Source organism: Hippocampus comes, unplaced genomic scaffold, assembly GCF_001891065.2.
Source record: "Hippocampus comes isolate QL1 unplaced genomic scaffold, H_comes_QL1_v1.1 scaffold223, whole genome shotgun sequence".
NCBI classification, from domain to species: Eukaryota; Metazoa; Chordata; class Actinopteri; order Syngnathiformes; family Syngnathidae; genus Hippocampus; species Hippocampus comes.
The window spans coordinates 605,218-615,535 of NW_017804808.1; the positions used below are offsets into that span (position 1 = coordinate 605,218).

The 10,318-nt window shown below is 40.3% G+C and overlaps 1 protein-coding gene across 3 annotated transcripts in view; it reads right to left on the bottom strand.

The window, feature by feature from the left end:
* The window catches only part of megf10 (multiple EGF-like-domains 10), an 81,960-nt gene extending 72,960 nt beyond the window's left edge, over positions 1–9,000 (bottom strand). For all 3 annotated transcript variants that reach the window (XM_019862997.1, XM_019862990.1, XM_019862981.1), the window contains exon 1: positions 8,760–9,000. The gene's annotated coding sequence lies outside the window, so the exon portion shown is untranslated. The remainder of the gene's footprint in view (positions 1–8,759) is intronic.
* Positions 9,001–10,318: the final 1,318 nt, after the last annotated feature.

Genomic DNA, 10,318 nt, shown 5'->3' on the forward strand with positions numbered 1-10,318 from the left:
GTTCTGTGGTTGAAGGTATGAGTCTTGTCTCTGGCCTTCCTGTGTGGAGTTTGCATTATAGCTTGCATACTCCTGCTTCCTCCCATATTCCAAAACATACGTCTTTTGTGAACTGATGGCTCCAAATTGTCTTTTGGAGTGAAGGTGAATGTGAACTGTTGTGGGTCATGTGCCCTGTAATAGGCTGGCGACCAGACCAGGATGTAGTCTGCCTATCGCCAAAAGTCAGCTGTGTGTGTACACACCACATTGCAAGGAAACCATAAGGTGGCTCTGCAGAGAAAACCACTCCTGGAGTAGGTGTGTAGTGGAAGCTTCCCTGCTTTAGGGCCTCGAGTAGCAGAACGAGTCCCTCTGTACCTCCACTACAGTCTTGGAACCTGTTGCAATTGTAGCTTTACAAATACAGTAGTCATCTAAAAGCTTCAATATTGTCGCGGTTCTTTGTTGTGCTGTCACCAGCAGGTGGCAGTGGAGGGCTCATCCTCCCATTCCGCACCTGTTCCTCGTCATGTCATTTTCTGTCACCTGTTAGAAGAGACTGTCAAGTCATCACCTGTTGTTGGATAATTGACTTGCTCATGTCTCATGTCCAAGCATTTATTTTCTTGACCTTTGTCGTTCTTGATCACAGTCAGAGTCTGGGTTTGTATTTCTTGTTTGTTCCTCTTTTGCCTTGTTTTTGTTTGCCGTGTATCCTCGTGTTGTTTTGGGTTTTCTTGTTGATTGGCTTTTCCTTGTCTTTTTGTGACAAGTGATTTTGTGTGATTGATTTCCCTTGTTGTTTGTAAGTGATTTTGGTTGGACTCATTCGTTTCCTGGTTATTTTGTTACCAGCATTTTATGTTGTACTTTGTCAGTCTTGTGACCTTATTTTGTAAACCCCCCCCCCCCACCCCCCCTATTTTTTTTTAACTCTCTCTTCTCCTTGTCTGCGTTTGTGGGATCCGCTCCTGTTCTGGACTGGTCCGGAACCAGAACAAATATAGCCAACTTGAATGTATTAATTTAAGTGAATGTGAATACTGACAGCTCAAAATATAGCATGAAACCATGTAGAAGTTGTTCAAGCTCCAATATTTTGTAATATCGAGTCAGATTTTCCCAATAGGAAATTATGGGAAAAGGGGGGTGGGGGGGCTAATGAGCAAGTAGAACGCTGTCGCCCATAGCTCTGGCAGATTATTAGTTAAAGCTCCATTTTGTCAAAAACACAATTAATCTAAGTCAGTAAGACTCCTGAATATACGACTTTCACACCTGAGAAAAGGTGTACAACCTGAAAGAAGCACATGATTCAAATGGTCTGTGAAAAAAATAACCTGCCCTCTCGGGTCCCATCTTATCAATCACAATAGATTTTTAAGAAACCCCAGTGCCCAAGGAACTCATGTAGTTCCTGCTTGGCTCTTGACGAAGGCGGACGCTTTTTGCTCTGCTCCCCCCACCCCCTCACTCTTCCCTGCTCGCCACTCAGTCTATGTGCTGTCCTTGTCTGACTATCCTAGCCTCCTGCTGTATTTTCATCCTAAAAACAAACCATGGAATTGGTTGGTTGGTCTCTCGATGCCATCGACAAAATTTTCTCGACGAGAAGAGCAGGCAGTAGGGCGGCTACTTGCCCCTCGGGGACATTTGCTGCCGGATACACCCTAGATCCCTGGAGGAAGTGGAGAATGGTGTGCCTGTCAATATTGTCCGTTGAGGATGTGGAAGACATCTACATTATCGGCCTTCTGATAGCAGGTGTGCTGCTGTTTGGTGTTAGCAGTTTCCTGATCGATCGCAAAATTCAACCGACGGGAGCGGCTATATTGGAAGTAAAGAAGCTTTATGAATGGCATGCCGCGGATGTCCAACACTCAGACCCATGCGGTGACTGAGCTCAACCGCAAAATGGATGCGGTTTTGGAGCGTCATTGCAAGATGGACAACAACTTGGAGAAATTGGAATCTGCGCTCAAAAAAGAAATTGCGGCTTTGGCTGATCGACGGCAGTGAAGAGACACAGGCCACGGACTCAAGGCTGTCTGAAATTGTTGGCAGCCATTCCCAAAACATCTATCTGGACCTCTCCCCTGGAAGAAAGTACGCATGGAAGCTAGTGCCCGACCATCACCCCCTCCTTCTCGGCCATAGACTGATAAGCCAGGACTGTCTTCGTGAGAAGACCTTGACGAAGCAGCTGCGGCCTGACACGCACACACAACCAGACAATCACACGCGCATACACACCCTTGTATCACCGCCTTTATTGTTCCTGTTTTTTTCTCCCGCGAAGTGAACTGATCTGCGGAGCGCTCGCATGGACTGAGCAGCTGGTCGGACGGGCCGCGTCGCCACCCCCCACCACCCCCCCCTTCCATCCGTCTGCCCCCTCATTACATGTTATGTCTTGTGACTTGTTCTAACTGTCATATGCTTGTTTACGTGCTGGGGTATTTTTTTCTCCTGGACTTAAATTATCCTCAGAAAAGGATAGTTAGAGCGTGTTTTTTTTTTTCCCTCTCCATCCGTAGTGGTTCCCTTTCTGAACTAAGATCTCGGGGCGCTGTACACAGCGAGTACCGACAGGCCCTTTGCACTGTATCCCATGTTCGTCATTGTTCTTCATGTTTTTTGTGCAGAGCGTGCCTGTTTAGTGATGTCTCGTTGCACGAACGTGTAATGACAATAAAGTATTCATTCATTTGTCAAATCATTTGCAGGCACGAACATAGCAGGTACATCCTGTGCTGCAGAAGCTTTGCCAAAACTATAGCGGAATATCCCCAATATTCACATCCCTCGTTTGCCAACAACTGACCATCAGACTAGCAAACAGGAACATAGCAAAGAAAAAATACCATGAACATTCCTTGAGGTGTTTAATGATCTTAAAGACCACCATTGTCTGACACTGCCTCAGATTTAGCATTTTTTTAATAAGAACATAATTAATACGTCCTTCACCCTTGCCATGTTTTCATTCATACACTTCTTGTTATTTTGGGGAGAATATTGATTCACAGTAGCAGTCGATTCATTGGTAAATACTCATTCCAACGCAATGGATGCATGGAAGTATCTGAATATGAGTAAACCGTTTCAGTATTTCTGTACGCACTGGGAGCATATAAACCCAGCCCATGCTTGCGTCGGTATACAATCGCACACTACGACTACGCACAGGACTCCAACATGAAAATGTGATTAATTTCAACATGTTTGGCTTTTCACTTTTTGCATCTTCAGAGGGAATAGGACATCAATGTACAGTTACTGTGGGATTAGAATAGGAGAAAATTGATACTTTAACTTTCCTGTTCAGGCTCACTGGTCGTGCCAGGGAAAACAACAGCTGAGGTTAGGCCTTCAGGGAAAAAAAAAGGTTTTAGCGAGGCTGGTGAGCTGACTGGCGAGCAATGGGACTTTAAGACAGTGTGCTGCATTTACTGCAAGGGGCAGGCCACAGAGAAGATGGCGGGCTGGTCGCTGGTTGCTTAAGTGTCTGAACAGGAAGAGACCAGTGACCTTTCCCGTTTGTTTGGTCGTAAGATAGCTACAGCTTGGCAATATGGCTAGGTCACCATTATAACGAAAAGGCCTGGCATTACTTTTGTTGAGGTGGAGACAAGGAGAAGCATTAGAAAAGATCTTGGGAATTGGGATTTTGGTAAACTCCGTGAGCATATGGCCTATTGACGGACGCTTCAAAGTGTACTTCTGGATTCTCCATGCTTTTTCCGCTATAGCTTGCAACACTGCCAATATATTTTGTTGTTGTAACTCCGAATTCACTTTGCCGCTATATCTCCGCTGACATCTGCCAAGCTAATAGTGTGAATCACTTAAAAAGTACACAAATAAAATCTTGGAAATGTGAAGAAGTTTAAAAGGACGGTGCATAAAAAAAAATGGTGCTTTTTCGATGTTCGTGATTTTGAAAAGTCACTCTTAATTTTATTAATGTGCCCAAAAAAATTGTAACATATCAATGTATTTTTTAAATGTAATTGGAGATTACGTAATCGCTAATTATATGACGTAGTGTGTGCCTCCCCGACAGCAGGCTGCCGTGCTTCACCACCATCTTTCTGCTGCGGACATGCGAAGAAGATAAATTGAGCGAACGTTGTTTCCTGAACATCATGACTGCAACATGTGTAACAAATGCAATGCATTTACTCTGCCACTTGAGGGAAGCCTTGAAGTCATTTGGGATGACATTTTGTTTGGACCTCGACAGAAGAGAAATTGGTGGTAGGCTTCTGAGTGGTGGTCCCTGTGACGCACTGTACAGTGCACGTGCTTCAAATGATATGCACTTTCAAGCTCCGGTCATTGCGTTCTAGTTCTTCACCACGAGGTGGCACTAAATTCGACACGCTGCACTTTTAAAAAAACAACAGCCGGAAAGACTCCCTATTCATTCTCCATCTATCCATCCATCCATTTTCTGATCTACTTTATCCTCACAAGGGTCGTGGAGCCCATCCCAGCTGTCTTCGGACAGTAGGCGAGGGACACCCTGAACCGGTTGCCAGCCAATCGCAGCGCACACAGAGACGAACAATGATCCGCACTCACACTCACATCTGTGGACAAATTAGAGTGTTTAATCAGCCTGCCATGCATGTTTTCGGAATGTGTGAGGAAACCGGAGTACCTGCAGAAAACCCACGCAGGCCCGGGGAGAGCATGCAAACTCCACACAGGAAGGCCGGAGCCGGGATCGAACCCACGACCTCTGCACTGTGATGTCGACGCGCTCGAACCCACGACCTCTGCACTGTGAGGTCGACGCGCTAACCACTGGACCACCATTTTCTATACCCGAATATGACTAACCAGATCCTAGCGGGTTATAGCTTTGGAGTAATACTTTATTTGAAGATTTAATTAATAATTATTAAATGTGAGAACATACTATGTGATCGCAATGTATGCAATGGGAAAGTACAGTACAGTATAACGTGTATAAATGTAATTTCAGTGTTTAGTCAAAAGCATCTGCTACCACTGACTGAGTGACTCATAGCCCACAGCTGTCCCTGCAAGTGTGTGTGTGTATATCTGTGTGTGTATGTGTGTGTGTGTGTGTGTGTGTGTGTGCGTGCATGCGTGCGTGCGTGCGCGTGTGTGTGTATGCGCGCGTGTGTGTGCAGCATGTGCATGTGTATATTGTGTGCATGTGTCCATCCTGTGCTCTGTTTAGTCTTTCAGGCTCCACATCCAGCTAGTTGTCTCATGCAGCCCAATAATGACTTTCACTGGGAAAATACAGCCTTGTCACGGTGGATCATTTCACTCAACGACAACAAATCAGACTGATATGAAAAGGAATTTATGAAGAACTTCACTTGTACGCAGAGAGCACTTGATGAAAATGTGTCAGCTCCTATATTGGCTGTATGATTCAGCTCTATTAAGTAAAAGGTGATAAAAATAATTTCTAATCTTCAGATGTCCCTACTTTACATGACATAACACATGAGTTTCCGACTGAGACATTTATTTTGAATTCTTGATTTTTTACAGATGTTTTTTTTTTTTCTCAAAGTGATCCTTTTTAACTTACATTCCTGAACTGTTACAATTACCACACTAGCGGTACTTTACATACACAACATATTTCCAAATTGCGATAACATGTTTTAAACATATACAAAATAAATCATCACTTATCTACACTTAATAAAATTTTGGTTGAACGTACTCATTTTTATTTCATCAGGTGTTCGGGCGAAATAAAATCATCTCGATCCAGATAGGTTTTAAGTCGAATATACATCTGCTTAAAAAATCTGGATACAGATGATTTCATTCTGCATGACCATTTGATGAAATAAAATTGAGCAAATTCCACAAACCATTTTTTTGCAGTGAAGTGTGTCAAACTGTGTTTTATGTATTGTACACGCGTATCTCTGTGCTGTGTTATTTTGGCAGGTGCAACTTTTTGGACTAACTCAAGGCACTTTGGCACTAGTGGTTCAGTCTCTCTACAGCGGAACCCTCACAACTCAGATGAGGAACTGGTGTTCCATTTGGAAAAACTATTTAGAAAATAACGGTGATGAAGTGACGAGGGGGCCTAAAGTCAAGTAAATCTAAAATAATCCACTAACATCTTTGGAAGAATAAAACATGTTTATCAATAACTCTAAATTCAAGTCAATTTTCAAGCTACTAAAATACACAGTATGACATTCACGTATTGAGAGCATTTGTTCTCAAATTTTGTCACCCAATGACCTGCATTTACCTTTCCTCCCAAAATCATGACCCGCATTTGTAGTGAAAGCAATAGAGAAGATGTTTTATTTAAATAGCCTCTGAAAATTGTGGTAAAGTACATTATAATTTCAAAAACCGTTTCAAAGAAGTTTGATGTATTGCTCGCCATGACATTCTCCGGCCAGAAGCTGAGCTGTACTGTTTTTGTTTACAAAGTAAACAAGTGGCTAAAATGTGAGGCGCGGCCACTTCTTATGTGTTCCATAGAGGAGCTTAAGGATCAAAATAAGAATCCGTGTAATTTTTCACGAACTGTCCGCAACCCACTTTTGGGTCCTGACACACCAGTTGAGAATCGCTGACTGAGAGTAACTTCAGATGATTCTATTTCCGTTCCACCTCATTTCACAGAAGCGCTGTAATTATTTTCGACAACGAATGAGTTCATCAGCAATGAAAAATGAACAACCAATATTGAGCAGATTTAGCAGCAACGTTGAGTAGGGGTGCAATTTATGATTATTTTGATAATCGATTAATCTATTGATGATTTAGTTGATAAATCAAATCAGATTTTTTTAAAACATGTTTTCATTTCCATGCCTTTATTCAAAAACATGGCATTGATTCAAAGTGACATAATTATGATTCAATTACTCTTTTGGTCTCTAACGTGTCAAAAAATAGGCAAAAACGTTGATAATGATTTTCCAAAATAAAAGCACAGTTTTAGTTTGATTGAACCCAAAAATAATCAGTGCTCGTTCATGGAGGACTGCAGAAATCAAATAACATTTACAATCAAGAAGCTGAAATTCTGAGCATTTGGACAATTTGAAAAAAAAAAAAAAAAAGGTTATCCAAATGATTCGACTATGAAAAATAGTTAGTGATACATTTCAATTTGTCGATTAATCATTGCACCTCGAAACTCCAGTATATTTTCAAGCGATTCATAAGTTCTGTATTGACATGCTCTCCGTGATAAGTCGTTCCTTAGTTGTTTTTCCCCCCCGCCCCACCTCAGCTTGTTACAGTTTTGACTCGAAGCTAACAATATCTTCAAAGCAATACATGTCTCTTTTGTACTGAAATCATCACATTTTAAAGTCTGTATAATTTAGCGACCTGAGTCTTGGCCAGGTGTTTCTCATTGTCTTATCACTTGCTTGTATTTAAGTTTCCTGGTTTTGGGTTGCTCTTGTCGGTTCGTTGTTGGAGGTCGAATTAGTGGTCTCTGTCGTCTCGAATCATTTCTAGCTGAGTCAAGTGGTTTCCCCTTGTGTTTCTTTGCAGTTTCTGTTGCGTTTATATTTTGACACTTCTGAGTAGCTTGTTTACCTTTTTGTTGTTTGAAGATTAAATTGTTTTTGACCACTTACTGCCTCTTTGTATTTGGGTCCTCATCCGTAACGAGCTGTGACAACAAATAACTTTCCCTACAAATGATAACTTGTGTATACAGTAGGCTTTCCACATACAGGTACGTTTATTTAGCAGTAAAATGCTTAAATGACTGCAATCGGTTTTCGTTTTTGAAGCAGAAACTCTTCTGGCCATCGTCGTCTTCCACTTAATGTACAAAGCCAACCAAACAATGTGTCCTAAGTATTGAGGGCCTGCACATTCAAATTAGGGGTCGAGCAGATTTAAATTACAACATACATGTATAGTGCTGAACCATCACACTTGGGCCATGTTCTTGTTACCCAAGTGACTTAGGTAACAAGAACATATTTGAGCACTCCACCTGGGGCTGGGGACACCACTCTTTTTCTTATGCAACAAGGTTGGCCATGACGACCAAAACAAAGCTTACACAGCAGTGTGAACAAATGCTGATCACTCTGATAACCACAATTACATATATTAGCACGACTATTTATTCCTTAGCTTTTACGTCTTGTACACAAGAGCGAGGGAATATTTAATCTGATAAAACGCTAGCCAAAGCATATTCTTTTCGATGACAAATTCTAGACTTTTTGGGCGGGAATAAAAAACGGACAGGTCTGGTTAATTGTGTCGTTAAATTTGGATTTCTGACAACTGTTCTGGCAAAATTTAATTAAAAGGTGATGTGCAGTAGTTTATATGACAGTTTTAAGTAGCTGCTTAATGTTTATATTAAATAAATAAATAAAAAACAAAAAAGAAGAAGAAGAAGGAAGGAAAAGGCAAAAATGACTGCACTTTAGAAGAAGCAAAAGTGCCGCCATCCTTGCATTTAAGGTATAGGACAGCCGTAAAACGACAAAATTGTGCCCAAACATTACAGACAAAACTATGTTTTTAATATTCTACAAATGCAGCCATAAGATCCGAATGTGGGCGGAATATGCCCGATCATATGTTGGTGTTTCGCAGAGATGTTTTATTTTTCAGTGAAAAACAATCACTGACTGATTGATGGAGACATCACAACAAACAGCTTTCCAAAAATTTGGAACTAAGACAAAAAAAAATTACAAACTTGAGTAGCACTGTGCCATTTGGGAATGAGTTGAAAAACAAATCCAGTTATAAAGAAATAAAATTACCTTCTCTATGAAAGAATATCGTTCATGTCCAGCCTCATGAGTCCGTCTTTTAATGCCAATGGTGTTGTCCTCCCTCTATGAAAAAAAAGTCCGATTGCTGTTTCTCTGAAACACATGAGAATAAAGGATGGGGCGATCAAAGAGGCGATTTCAAAATACTCCCTCGGATGCGAAAAGTAAGCGTCTCCGCACCCAAAACGCTTGTATGGTGTTTACGTGACGTCACGAGCCTCTTCACCACTGGGACTCTCTCCTGGGAGAATCGAGTTGACGTGCGGCCAGGCGCTACTATGCCCAAAATTGCCAAAAAAACAAAAAAGTATCATTACTGCGTTCTAAATCAGTGTTAGTTTACAAGGCACCTACAGTTGAAAATATATTTTTTTTCCTCTGATTAAAAATGATGCTAGTGTGAGGACAAAACGACATACAAAACGTTATCTTGCGCAAGATTTTATCCCATCTTGGTTTGATAAATGAAATCGACAATTAGACCTCAGAACATATAAAACAAAAAATCGAAAGTAATTTATATGTGCAGTATTTTACATTGTCAGTTGACGACGACGTACAAAATAGCCTTTTTGATCTTCTTGATGGATCTTCTGCCATCTTTTGGTCGATTCGTTTACTACAGTTCCTGAAAATCTGTATGTACTGTATGTATGTATGTATGTATGTATGTATGTATGTATGTATGTATGTATGTATGTATGTATGTATGTATGTATGTATGTATGTGTGTATGTATGTATGTATGTACAGTCCATCGGAAACGTGAAGACAGCTTTGATCAAATGCCGGATTATAGTAAATATATAAAATAGAAGATAGATAATAAATAGTTAGATAATAGATAGTAGATAATAGACCAAGAGAAATAATTCAAATTTTCCCATTGCTGTGCAACTAAACTGAAAAAAAAAAAAAAAAACACATTTTAGTGAAGCGGAATAAAAATACATCATTTATCGAGAAGAGAGAGAGACGGTATAGTTGCACAAGTGTACACACTCTCTTTTATCTGGGCATTTTCATGATTTTTTTTTTTTTGTGTGTTTGTTTGTTTTGATCTAGCACAAGCCTAAAGGTTTTGCACTAACACTGATTGTTTTTTGGGAGTGTCCCATTTCCAGCTGAAGAAAACAGCTCCAAAGCTACTGCCACCAACATGCATCATTATAGATATGGTGTTCTTTTGGTGATTAGCAGTGTTGTGTGTGCAACTATCCAAACAAGGACTTGAATTTATTTTTGTTTACAATATTGTACAGAACGTTATAGTGTTGTCACAAAACAAAAAGATTTAAATATTTTGGGCCAATACGTACAGATTGTACATTGATGCAGATACTGAAATGATAATATGGCAAAAACTTAAAAATAAGTAACACACAGTGGAATGACAGCTGACAGTGAATCAACTTCAAATCATTTTTGTTTGTGTTAAATCAGAAAATTCTGTATATATATATATATATATATATATATATATCTATATCTATCTATCTATATATATATAGATATATCTATATATATATAGATATATATATATATAT